Source organism: Capra hircus, chromosome 12 (assembly GCF_001704415.2).
Source record: "Capra hircus breed San Clemente chromosome 12, ASM170441v1, whole genome shotgun sequence".
NCBI lineage: Eukaryota > Metazoa > Chordata > Mammalia > Artiodactyla > Bovidae > Capra > Capra hircus.
Genome location: NC_030819.1, coordinates 52791579 through 52804082, shown reverse-complemented (window position 1 = coordinate 52804082; position 12504 = coordinate 52791579).

Below are 12504 nucleotides of genomic sequence, written 5' to 3'. Positions count from 1 at the left end.
AACATCGATGGAAGGCGGTGTCCAGTGGGTGTGTCCCTTTGAGGGGCAGGGTCTTCCCCAGAGGCCGACCTGCATGTAATCAGGAAGAAGAAGGTGCCTGACAGAGAAGAGAGTGACTTTATATGAGGGTGTTTTCAGCAGGTTGGTTAGGCTAGAAGTAGCTTGGGAAATCTTCACTAAATAAAGATGGATGGAAGGCCTTTTTTAAATTTTTCCAGTTTGTTTGGCGGGGTAACAGGGCAGGGGGTAGTTAACCTCAATTTTTTTTTTTAAAGACCATTACTTTTCGGGCAGTTTTAGGTTCACAGCAGAACTGGAGGGGAAGTCCAGAGATCTTCTATATTCCCTGTGCCCCACACATGCACAGCTTCCTACATCGTCAGCATCCTCGCCAGATGGCACATTTGTTAGGACTGAGGAGACACACATCATAATGACCCCAAGCCCACAGTTTACCTTAGGGTTCATCTCTGTGTCATATCCTGTGGATTTGGACAAATGTGTGTATTGACCTTTATAGTGTCACACAGAGCAGTCTCACTGCCCTAAAAATCCTCTGTGCTCCGCCCATTCATCCCCGCTTCCCCCAACACTCAGCAACCACCCATCTTTTTACTGTCTCCATAGTGTCGTCGTTTTCAGAATGTCACACAGCAGGAGTCATACAGTGCATAATCTTCCAGGTTGGTTACAGAGTTGCTCACTTAGTCACGTGCATATAAGGTTTTGTGTGTTTTCTTTTTTCCATGGCTTGGTAGCTCATTTCTTTTTAGCACTGAGTAACGTTCCATCGTCTGGATGGGCCACAGGTTATTTATCCATTCACCTACTGTAGAACATTTGGGTTGCTTTCCAAATTTCGGCAGTTAGGAATAAAGCTGCTGTGAACATCTGCATCTGTCTTCAGGTTTCTGTGCGGGTGAGAACCGAGGAGCGTGGCCGCTGGCTTATAAGGGAGGAGTGCGCCCAGTGTTGTAAGAACCTGCAGGTCGGTCTTCCAGAGAGGCTGTACTGCATCTGCATTCCCACCAGCAAGGATTTTTGCATTCTGCATGTGGGAATCTGCATTCCCACCGGCAACGCTTGAGGCTTCCTGCCGCTTCACACCCTGCCCAGTACGTGGCGTCAGTGATCAGGACACTGGCCTTCCTGTAGGTGTGTAGCCAGTGGTGTTTGCTCTTCTTCCCCTTGTGCAGAAGGTCAGCTTTGGAGTACTGGATGTTTTCCAGCTGGCATCCCAAGTCAGACGAAATGCCTGCTGTCACCTGCAGTGCTCTGCAGAGCAGTTGCAGACTTACTGACACTGGTCTGTTTTCATTCCCCAGGTTTGAGCTATATTGTTGGCTCTTCTGTGTAGTAATCCAGTTGGCATTAGCATATCTTGCTTAAATATGTACATTCTAAGTAAAATGTAGAACCTATTTTTAAAAATATGTCCCTTTACCTAGATGGAAGGGGCTTCCCAGGTGGCGCTAGTGGTAAAGAACCCTCCTGCCAAGGTAGGAGACGAGAGAGATGTTTGATCCCTGGGTCAGGAAGATCCCTTGGAGGACAGCAAGGTAACCCACTCCAGTATTCTCGTCTGGAGAATCCATGGACAGAGGAGTCTTGCGGACTAGAGTCCATAGGGCCACAAAGAGTTGGACATGACTGAAGCAACTTAGCACACATGCGCATGTATGGGAACAGAATCTCAAAATGAGTGGATATATGTATATGTGTAACTGAATCACTTTGCTGTACAGCAGAAACTAACACAACATTGTAAATCAACTGTACTCCAATAAAAATTAAAAACAAAACCAAAAGGTCACTATAAGCTATAAGAACCTATACTAGAAAAAAGCCTGTAATTTAGAATGACTGATTATCTCCAAAAAAGTATATACTTTTCGCTGAACATCTTACAAAAAAAACCACAAAACCATGAATTTCTGCCATTTTTATAATGTTAATGCTACTCATCACTGAGCAAGTACAATATCCTTTTGCACTGCAACTTCTATAAAATGGGAATTTTATAGTGGAATGTGTAACTAAAAGCCACTTTCAGAATCTAGTTTGTTGACTTCTAAAGCCCTGGCTTTGAGCTCCTGATTCAGCAAGTGTGGGTTGGGACTGTGGAGTTAAAAACATTTATATAGCAATAAAGCATTTGTATTTTAAAATGTTTTGGACATTCCGATGCAAGATGGTAGGAGAATCCCACTCTGAGGAGCACTGCCCTAAACCATCTACCCTGATCCTCAAGCTGTCTCTCTCATTACTGAAAGAAAAACTGAATTGCTCCTGTACAGAGAGCAGTAGATTGAGGAGCATCTTCTGAAACTTCCATGTTTGTGGCTGCATGGGTGAGAGTGGAGAGGCCTTTCTTCTGAGCCACTGAGAGTTTGGGCTGTTTGTTACTGTAGATGACCTGGTCCTTCTGGAATGGTGAAACCACTGACATACCGAAGAAGGGAGCGATTCTGATTCCATCTGAAGACCACTTCCTCATCATCCCTAGATTGCCTTTTACTTAGGATGCTTGTACTCATGTCCAGTAACGGTTCAGGTGGTAGTGCATTTGGCTGGAGCCCTTTTGTCTCAACCTCAGACATTACCTGACCTTTGCCCCTTGGCATTGATGCTTTGAACCAGAGCAGGTGTGAAGTACCACTCTGCCCTCTGCATTTGTCCAGCTGTTCCCCCAGGTGTAGTTCAGCTTGCTCCTCCGTTGGCTGTACCTCCTGTAAAGCAGGCACAAAGTGAGATTCAGATTAAGCAATTTAGGGAGGATGCTGTGCACTGCATATTGAATCCCTCTGGAGGGTATAGCATCAGACTGTCAGCCATGCTGATGCTGAATTTGGTCACTTGGTTGATCTCTCCAACATAAAGGTACATTTTCCCCCTCTGGGTTTAGTAGGTGCTCTGCAGGGTATGGATATCCTATTCTCTAACAACCTACCTGTTGATATTTGCCTGAATCAGTTATTTCAACCTACCTGTTGATACTTGCCTGAATCAGTTATTTCATTGTGTGATCACAAAACAGTGATTTATTATTTAATTTTTACCCAAATTTTTTATTTTATTTTTACCCAAATAGTTTAAAATGTGTGTATTTGTGTATAAATATATATACATCTTAGGTGTGGGGAAGATATCATTGCATTGGACTTGCCACATCATACATGCTTGATAGTCACACGTGCCTGCTGTCTGGGGGGATCTCGGGCCAAAATCTGTTCCTCTGTTTACTTTCCCAAAGGTTCACAGATTAAATTGATCATTTTCCTGCCCTCTGTTGTTAAATAATTACCCAACTGCAAGCTTGTACACAAGACAGTTCCTGCAGATAGGTGTAAATCCTGGAGGCTTCAGTTTGTACAATGATGCTGTCTTTAGAAATTATCAGACATCGGGCAGAAACTGACGTGCAGTCTTGGCATCTGAGGGGAAAGGAGGGCTAGGGCAGAGCCATAGCAGGTGAGGCAGGGGGTTCGTGCAGGGTCTTAGGCTCGTGGGAGCCAGAGCGAGGGAGGGCTTCTGAGCAGTGGGTAGATGGAGAGAGAACTTCAGGGAGGCTGGGAACAGGGGTTGATGGGCAGGGAGACTGGCCTGCCTTCCTTCCACTTCTATTCGCGTGAGGTCTGTGGGAGGTGAGTCAGGCACACTGCTCGTCACCAGCTGTTCACATACACCTCGGTCTTGTTCTGTGCGGCCCTTCCAGCCTTGTATCCCCTTCCCTGAAAAAAAAAAAAAACAAACACAACCACTTAATGTAACTAATGTAAGCCTCCTTAAAGTACAGGCAGAAATCAAACTTCAGGGGTTTTACGATTGAAGGGAGATGCATAAGTAGAGACCACAGAGGCAGATTGCACTTATGACTAGGAAGGAAACAAGATTCTTGTCTGTATAACTTCCCCATTAGAAGGATGGACGTATATTAAAGACCATTGCTTTTAAAACCCGAGCACACAGAGCCTGTGGGGACGGAACAGAACAGGAAGAGCAGCTCCTAGCGCCCTTGGTCCTGGACCGCAAGCCTCTCAATGACTGGGCATCTTCCTCTTTTTATCCGCAGCTCAGGGCACATGGCCAGGCTCCCAGCAGTTGGACAGGAGAGCTTTATTGATTGTGTGGGTGGATAGAGATATAGCCCCAGCCTTTTTAGGGTCATTTCTTTTTAGTTTCAAATGGCATTAAAAGGAATTAAACAGAATCATGTTAAAATATTGATGCATACCAAGAATGATACTTTTTAATTTTCAACTAGGCTGTCATTTCCCCCATTTGCTAGGATGACTATTTCTTAATATGCTTTCTCTTCCCTTCTTCATAATTCTAGCAGAGTATTTAATCTAGATATTTTAGTATCTTACAGAGCTTGGCAGTGAATTAGGATTTTAAAATTTGAATATTGATACCAGCTAATGAGAATATAGGATCATAGCAGGGATGTTTCAGCTCGGCTCCAACCCTTATGCACTGTGGCAGCTTCCACTTGGAAGGCCTTGGAAATGTGCTCCAAGGGCAGCCTCCTGGCAGCCACCTGGCAGCCTTGGGGCCAGGGCCACTGCTCCAGGAGGCAGGCCAGGTGGCTCTTGGCCAAATGGCTTCTGAAAATGGGCAACATTAATAAATGTTTAATGCCCCTCCTTTACAGCTGCTGCAAAGCACTGTCCTCTGTATGAAGACCCTGTGTTTGGTGCTGTTTTCCTTGGTTGTCACCTGGAGTGCTTTAATCCAATTTTCTATTCTGCATGGTAATCATGTCTACTAACCCTACCCCCAGTGCCTCCTCCAAAGAATTTGCAAGTTCTTGGGGATGTTGAACTTTTACAGTTTATATCAGTTGTTTTCATAGGACTATATTTTAAAGGGTAGAATAGGAAAAGCAGAAAGCTGCAGTCTTCAGTGAAGACAAACAGTAGAGGGATGAATTTTCAGCTCTGTATATCTGCCGGGTCACCTCCTGCTGGTGTGCCTCCCAGGTGTATTTTATTTGGGCAGGTTTCTAATTCCTCCCTGCCTGCACTTGAGTGACATTTGCATCAAATACTTAGCCAAGTGGCTGATGCCTTACATGACAAATCCATGCTGTCATTCAAGAAATACTTTGTGCATTACCTACAAGTCTAACACTATTCAAGGCACTAAAAAAACAAAAATAAGACATAGGGGTTTGTGCACTCAAGGGTAAATGGTAGGGGAGAGACGGGCGTGTAATCAAGACAGTTGACAGGTGGAATTAGAGTTGTGTACATTATTCCTCCTATTTGTTACAGGAACAAAGGAGGCAGGAACCTTAGCTGGTTCTTTGTGGATCTAGCTGGGGGCCTGTGTGGCAGTCGGGAAGGCTCTGCAGAAGTGGTGGTGAAGTTGAGTTTCAGATGAGGAGTGGAGTCCACCAGGTGGTGGAGAAGAGGTGGGGGGATGAACCAACACAAAGGCTGGAGAAGGGTGATGAGTGCAAGCAACACAGGTGCTCTGACACGGAGCCAGGGGGCGGTGGGGAGGGCAGTGGTGGCTGGAGCAGACAGGCCTTATCCTCTGCTCTGGTGGTGGGTGCTGTGGATCAGGAACTTTTACACAAGGAGGTGGGTAATCAGCTTATATTTTAGGAAGATGTTAGGAAGGAAGGGTGTGGTTGGGTGGGTGTCAGACACCCTTGGTGCCTCTGCACACACCCCTCTCCCACCTGGGAAGCACAGGATTTCACACCCTCACAGTGAAGGATGGGAGCCAGTGGGTTAGTGCCTCTCTTGGCCCCCTCCTGGGTGGATGGTCCAGAGAGGCGACCTGCCCGCGCCTGAGGAGTAGGGGAGGCCCAGGCGCCCCAGCAACTCACCCTTGTGCTGGTTTTGCTCTGCCTGCCTCCTTCCAGGCTCCCCCACTCTAGTGCACGTGTGCGTGCTAAGTAGCTTCAGTCGCGTCCGACTCTGTGACCCCGTGGACTGCAGCCTGCCACATTCCTCTGTCCGTTGGATTCTGCTGGCAAGAATACTGGAGTGGGTTGCCCTGCCCTCCTCCAGGGTATCATCATGACCCAGCGATTGAAACCAGGTCTCTTGCGTCTCCTGCCTCAGCAAGCGGATTCCTTACCGCTGAGTCACCAGGGAAATCCCTTCCCCCACTCTTCTGAAGTGAAGTGAAGTTGCTCAGTCGTGTCCGACTCTTTGCGACCCTGTGGACTGTAGCCCACCAGGCTCCTCCGTCCATGGGATTCTCCAGGCAAGAATACTGGAGTGGGTTGCCATTTCCTTCTCCTCCCAAAGCCACTTTCTGCACCCAGCTGCCCATCATGCCTCTCTCAGGGGGAGGGGAAGGGAGACCCAGGTTGGGATGGCAGGTCCCAACAAGGAAGCCTGTGCAGTAGCTCAGTGGTGATGACGAAGGACCCGCAGCAAACATTATCTCCAACGGTCAACCTCCCAGGTTCACAACTCATGGTTAACATAGTCAAGAAAACCAATGAGTGTCAGGTAGTCAAATACCTGATTATTTTGTAGATGCGAATAAGATTCTAGCATCTGGAATTCACTCTGTAGATTCTGTCTAAAATCAGCCTGCTGTGGGTACTTGACATTGTCTGCGAGAGGAGAAGCTTACTCCTATAATGGAGAATCGGTCACCAGAGAGCAGTCCCCAGAAAGCCAGTGACAAGGTTACAAGTATCGTCTGGGGGCGTGCAGGTTCCAAGAGAAGGCTTTTAACGTCTGGATTTACTCTGGGTGGTGGAGTACAGTATTTTGACAGGGAAAACCTGCTTTTAGCCACCTCAAATATTTATGTCCTTGACTTCTCTCCAGCCCGCCTGTAGGGTGGGGGTACATTCAAAGAGGAGCCTTGACCCACAGAGGAAAGCAGGGGCCGTGGATAGAGATCACTAAAAACGTGCGCTCACCAGGAGGGAGGAGTCGTGTCATGTTCAATAAAAGCAGAAGCAAGTTTGTGAAGTAGTCTCCACTAGTTTTTACAGTTACATTGGAGGGGAAAGGTATATTGGGTATTTCACATCAATGAAATTCAATTTCCAAGCATGTGAAGTCTGCTTTCCTGGTGGGAGATGAGGCCATAGCTAGGGGGTGGTTCTGCTTTGCTCGGGACTGGAGGGGGCACTGAATTTGCCTCCACAGACCTGGAGACCCAGCGACCTTGCTGGCAACCCGAGATTCTCTCTCCTGGTAGTGGCTTTAGACTAGGGTGCAATTTATCTCACTTGTATTCCTGCATTCTCTGAAACAAGCACACACACACACCATGTTGATCGCTAAGAAAAATTTGAGAACTTTAAGGGCAGCCTTCCTATAAATCTCCAACCTTCCCTGGAGCCTCCTTCCTCCAGGTGATGGCCTGGCTTCTGTGTGTTCTGTGAGAACACACACCATCCAACAGGGCTTCCCCTCTCCTGGCCTTCCCATTGCCACCTCCAATGGCCAGTTATCTTTGCCCCCCATCTGTCTTCTTGGAACCTTGGATGTGATTGATCATCCTTCCTGCATGGAACTTTTCCTGCCATCAGCTCCCCTCGGCTCTGTGGCCCCATGTGTAGGGGTGGCCTTGCTGCCTTGTCCCAGCAGGTGTGTGCAGCCCTCACTTTTCTGTCCCTGGCTTCTAGTTTAGAGTCTAACATGCATTTCCTGGCACCAAAGAGGTGGGCATCTATCTGGGATTTCCATTTAATTTGGGGTAGACCGTCAGTGTTCCATAGTGTAACCAAAAGTGGGATCCACTGCTCGCTGTTCAAAAGCCAAGAGAGAGGCCAGTTTGGTGGAAAGGAAAGTTTGCTTTATTCTGGATGCTGGCAAGCCAGGAAGTGGGCGGGGAAGACTCCACAGGCAACTCTGACAGTCATCTTGAAATTGATCATGAGTGGTCTGACCAGTGTCATCTTGATTGTTTTAAATATAATCTTCAGTTCCAGGTTGGTTTTTTCCCATTTCCTTGGAGCTAGTTCTCAGAATTGTAGCAGCTTATGTTGTGACTACGGTGTGGTCATGATGTAGCTAACTTCTTCCACCTGGTGGGGATTTCAGTCTCTATAAGACAGCTCCCAGGACATGGCTCAGAATATTATCTGTAGCCCTTGAGGAGGAACTAAAGATCCTTGAGCAGAGAAGTCTGGCAGGCTACGGTCTATGGAGTCACAAGAATCGGTCATGACTTAGCAAATAAACCACCACCACCACCCCAGCCAACTCGATGGACATGAGTTTGAGCTAGCTCTGGGAGTTGGTGATGGACAGGGAAGCCTGGTGTGCTGCAGTCCATGGGGTCGTAGAGAGTCCGACATGACTGAGTGACTGAACTGAACTGACCACCACCACTGACTAAACTATTATTACTTAGTCTTATTGGACTGTTTTCCCTTGTTTCTGCATTTTCTCACTTCTCTGATTAAACTTATTCTTTGGCTGAAGTTTTTTTCACAAACAAAAGGCAGGCAGAGGATGTGCGGGCAAGGACCACAGGGTCCTGCTCTGTTTCAGTAGGGTGGAAATTTCCCAAGCCTGGGGGCTTTCAGAAAGAACCACAGTTGTCCACGTTGGAGCTTGATATAGTGAAATTTGGGCCCTCCATGTTAACATCCCAACTGGCATGTCTGCTGAACTAAGGTTTTGCTACCTATCAGCTAATGGGATACATTGAAGTCTCTAAATGCTTTTGTTTTTAAAGAAAGCAACACACATATGAGCTAAGACTCAGATAAGAGCAAAAGGAACAGAATGTCGAAAGAAATAAATAGAAAGCAATCACAGAGCCCAGAACACCACTGATGAATTATTGACAAGAGAACATCAGAAGAGTGAGTGCATCAGGAAAGCCAACAGCTGTTTCCTGGATGAAAGCGATCAAGCAGGCAAACTTCCAGAATAACTACTTGGTAGGAGAAGAACTGAAACAAAATGAGAGGAGGGACGTGGCCACACCCTTATCTCCTGCCTGGACACCCACTCAATCCCAAGCGAGTCTCCCCGTGGCCACTCTGGTTCTCTGCCCCGACACCCCTACAACAGCCATACTGCCCTTCTCAAGGTGTGCACGAGATTCTGTCCAGCCATGCAGAGACTCCCCCGGCATCCTCCCATTGCCCTTAGCAGCCACCCAGTCTTCCAGTGATGCCCAAGAGGGACTTCACCTGTGCCTGTCTCTGGCCTTTTTCATCACCTGCCTGACTTTCCCTCCTGCCCTCTTTTTGTTCCTTAACTTGCCGTGCTTTTTCTGGCTATGGAGCCTTGCCAGTGCTGGCCCTAGGCCTGCTTAAGCCTGCCTCCCATGAAACCCGAGCTCCTCTGAGCACTGTGTACCAGGCAGCCACTCTTCGGTCCCCATTACACGACCCCCCTTTATCATCTTCATGCCACTGTCTATAGTCAATTTGTTTACTTTGTTTATGGTTTCCCCACTGGGATGGAAGCTCTATTGGCATTTTCACAGCTGAATCACCAGCACCCAAACCAACACTAGGCACAGTGATTTTATACCTAAAATGTGACATCTCCCTGCCAGACTCCTTATGAATTGAATCTATAAACTCTAAAAACACAATAGTTGTTGAAGGGAGGAATGAATAAGTATAGAGGAGTTTGAAAAGATTATAAAATACAATAAATGCTAATAAATGGGAAAAAAATTTAACTGGATAAAATGGGAAACTTGAATAGATCAATAATTAAAAATTATCAAAATGTTTGTTAAAGATTTATTTTCCCCAAATTCCAGAATAGAAAACTGTAGACCAACCTCAGCTTCAAACACAGGTGAAAATCCTACATACAATACTAGCAAATTAAATGGAACAGCACATTTAGGGAATCATTTATTATGATCATGTAAAATTGACTACAAGAATACAAGAACAACTACACTAATATTAATATATTAATAAATCAAATGAATAACTCAAAAAGGAAAAGTTCATCTCATTAGAGGCTGAAGAGAGTGAAGTTCAAGGCTCTTGCTTACTGAGATAAGAAAAAGCCTTAAAACACTAGAGATTTGAAAGTGAACATTTGTACAGAATATGTAGCTTCATTAAACAGCAGCTGACTTCAATGTGAAACCTTAGAAGTATTTCCATCAATACTGGGGTTGAACCAAGGATGTCTGATATGGCTATCATTGCTCACTATTTGCTGGAATCTCTGGGCAATGCACTTAGATCAAGTGGAAATAAGATATATAATTACTTAAAAGAAGCAGAAAGTCACAGATGGTATTGTTGACTACCTGTGAAAACCCCAGATTATCAATTAAAGAAGCATTTCCTGATGAAGAATCAGTAAAGTGGCTGGATGCAAGATTACTAACAACTGAGAGCTTGCTTCTCCACCAGCCAGCTGCTGCATTCTTTATCTTGTCTGAAACAAATTGTCATAATTCAGACAGAGGCCAGAGCCTTCTTCATTAAGAAAATGTTACAGATCAAAGCTGTGATTTTTCCAGTAGTCATGTACAGATGTGAGAGTTGCACCATAAAGAAGGCTGAGTGCTGAAGAGCTGATGCTTTCAAATGGTTGTGCTAAAGAAGACTCTGAGAGTCCCTTGGACAGCAAGGAGATCAAACCAGTCAATCCTAAAGGAAATCAACCCTGAATATTCATTGGAAGGACTGATGCTGAAGCGCCAATACTTTGGCCACCTGATGCAAAGAGCAGACTCATTGAAAAAGACCTTGAAGCTGGGAGAGATTGAAAGCAAAAGGAGAAAGGGATGGCAGAGGATAAGATGGTTAGATAGCATCACCAACTCAATGGACATGAGTTTGAGCAAATTCTGGGAGGTAGTGAAGGACAATGAAGCCTGGTATGCTTTGTGTCCATGGGGTGGCAAAGAGTTGGACACAACTTAGCAATTGAACAACAATTTTCCCACCCATGTGATTTTCTCTCTTCCTCATTCTGGGATGTGTACCTCACAACTGCAGCCCACAGGGAAGTTGGCAGGTTGAGGAAGTCACTCTGCTTGAAACTGATCTTAAAGGTAAGAGTCACTTTCTTTTGACCCCAATTTCCTACCATGTCATGAAAATTCATGAGGGAGAAGACAGAGCCCATAAACTTTCCCCTCATTCCAAGCAAGCCTCTTGTGCTCCTGAGCACACAGTGTTCTTGAATGACTACATCTTCCAACGGTCCCTGTGGCCCACTGGGAATAAAATTTTAGCCCCTCATGGGGACTAAAATCCCAGCCCCTCGCTGGGGACTGGGGATGTAACCTCTTCCCTGCCAGCAGTCCTCTTGTGTGCCACGAGCCAGAATGGGATAAAAGGAGCCTTTGTCTGCATTATGAATCCTTTTCTTAGGAAGACAAAATCAAACCCACTGTCAAAATCGCGATACCACTTCTAGCATTCCAGTGCTTGCTTGCTGAAGTGAGGAGGGGAGAAGGGAGGTTGGTGGGAAATTGAATTGCGGGGCACCGGAAGGAGGGCAATTTCACAGCACCCCTGGCCTTGCCCCCGCCCCCTTCTGTGGGAGGCCTGGGAACAGAGCTGCGGGTGTTCCTGCCTCGGCCTGGAGGGCCAGGGCTTTCATTGTGCTGAGCTGGGTTTCCCACTGAGCTGCCAGTCAGACGCAGCAGGACTGGAAGTCCACAACCCCGTTGCCAAGGCCCAGAGAGCATGCAAGGACCATCTCCGCGGAGAAACGGCCCTGGGAAAGTGCAGCCCCTCTCCCTCAGCATCACCCACATCATCTGCACCAGCACTTTTAGAGTTAAGGCTCTAAAATGTTTTTTTAAATAGTGAAAGTGTTAGTCGCTCAGTGGCCCGCCAGGCTTTTCTGTCCGTGGGATTCTCCAGGCAAGAATACTGGAGTGTTGTGCCATTTCCTCCTCCAGGGGATCTTCATGACCCAGGGATCGAACCCAAGTCTCCTGCATTGCAGGCAGATTCTTTACCAGCTAAGCCACCAGGGAAGCCCTTTGAAATGTAAGCCCCCGTTCATCTCCTGCAACCTAGGATTAGCTGCTGCTGGTGGTGCTGCTGTCAAGTAGCAGAGAAAAGTGGGGCCAACTGGTCACCCCTTCCTGGAGGAGGACATTGCATTCAGACTCTTGGGCTGTCACTGCCAATACAATTCAGTAGTTCAGAGACACATTCAGCTGGGATTCCCCAGGACAAAAGGCAGCATGAGTGGAAACTCAAACTTTAAATTGAATCATAGTCTAGTTAATCTTTCATAATTAATTACTCCATGTACAGCCACCAGTCATTTGAGTGTCCTGAGTCCCAAATCTGAGCTAATTGGTGTTTGGCGAAATTGTTATCTGCGTTTGATTCCATCTGTGTTATCTTAACTATTTTTGGAAATAACAGGGTCCAGGTGTTGTTCAGCTTAGATTTTTTTTTTTGGCCGGGCTGGGGGGTGGGGGTCTGTCTATTCCTTAGTTTTTGTTGTTTGTTTCTTTTGGCATTTTTGTTGTTGTTTGTCTTTGACCATGCCACGTGGCTTGTGGGATCTTAGTTCACCAACCAGGGATTGAATCTGTGTCCCCTGCAGTGGAAGCAGG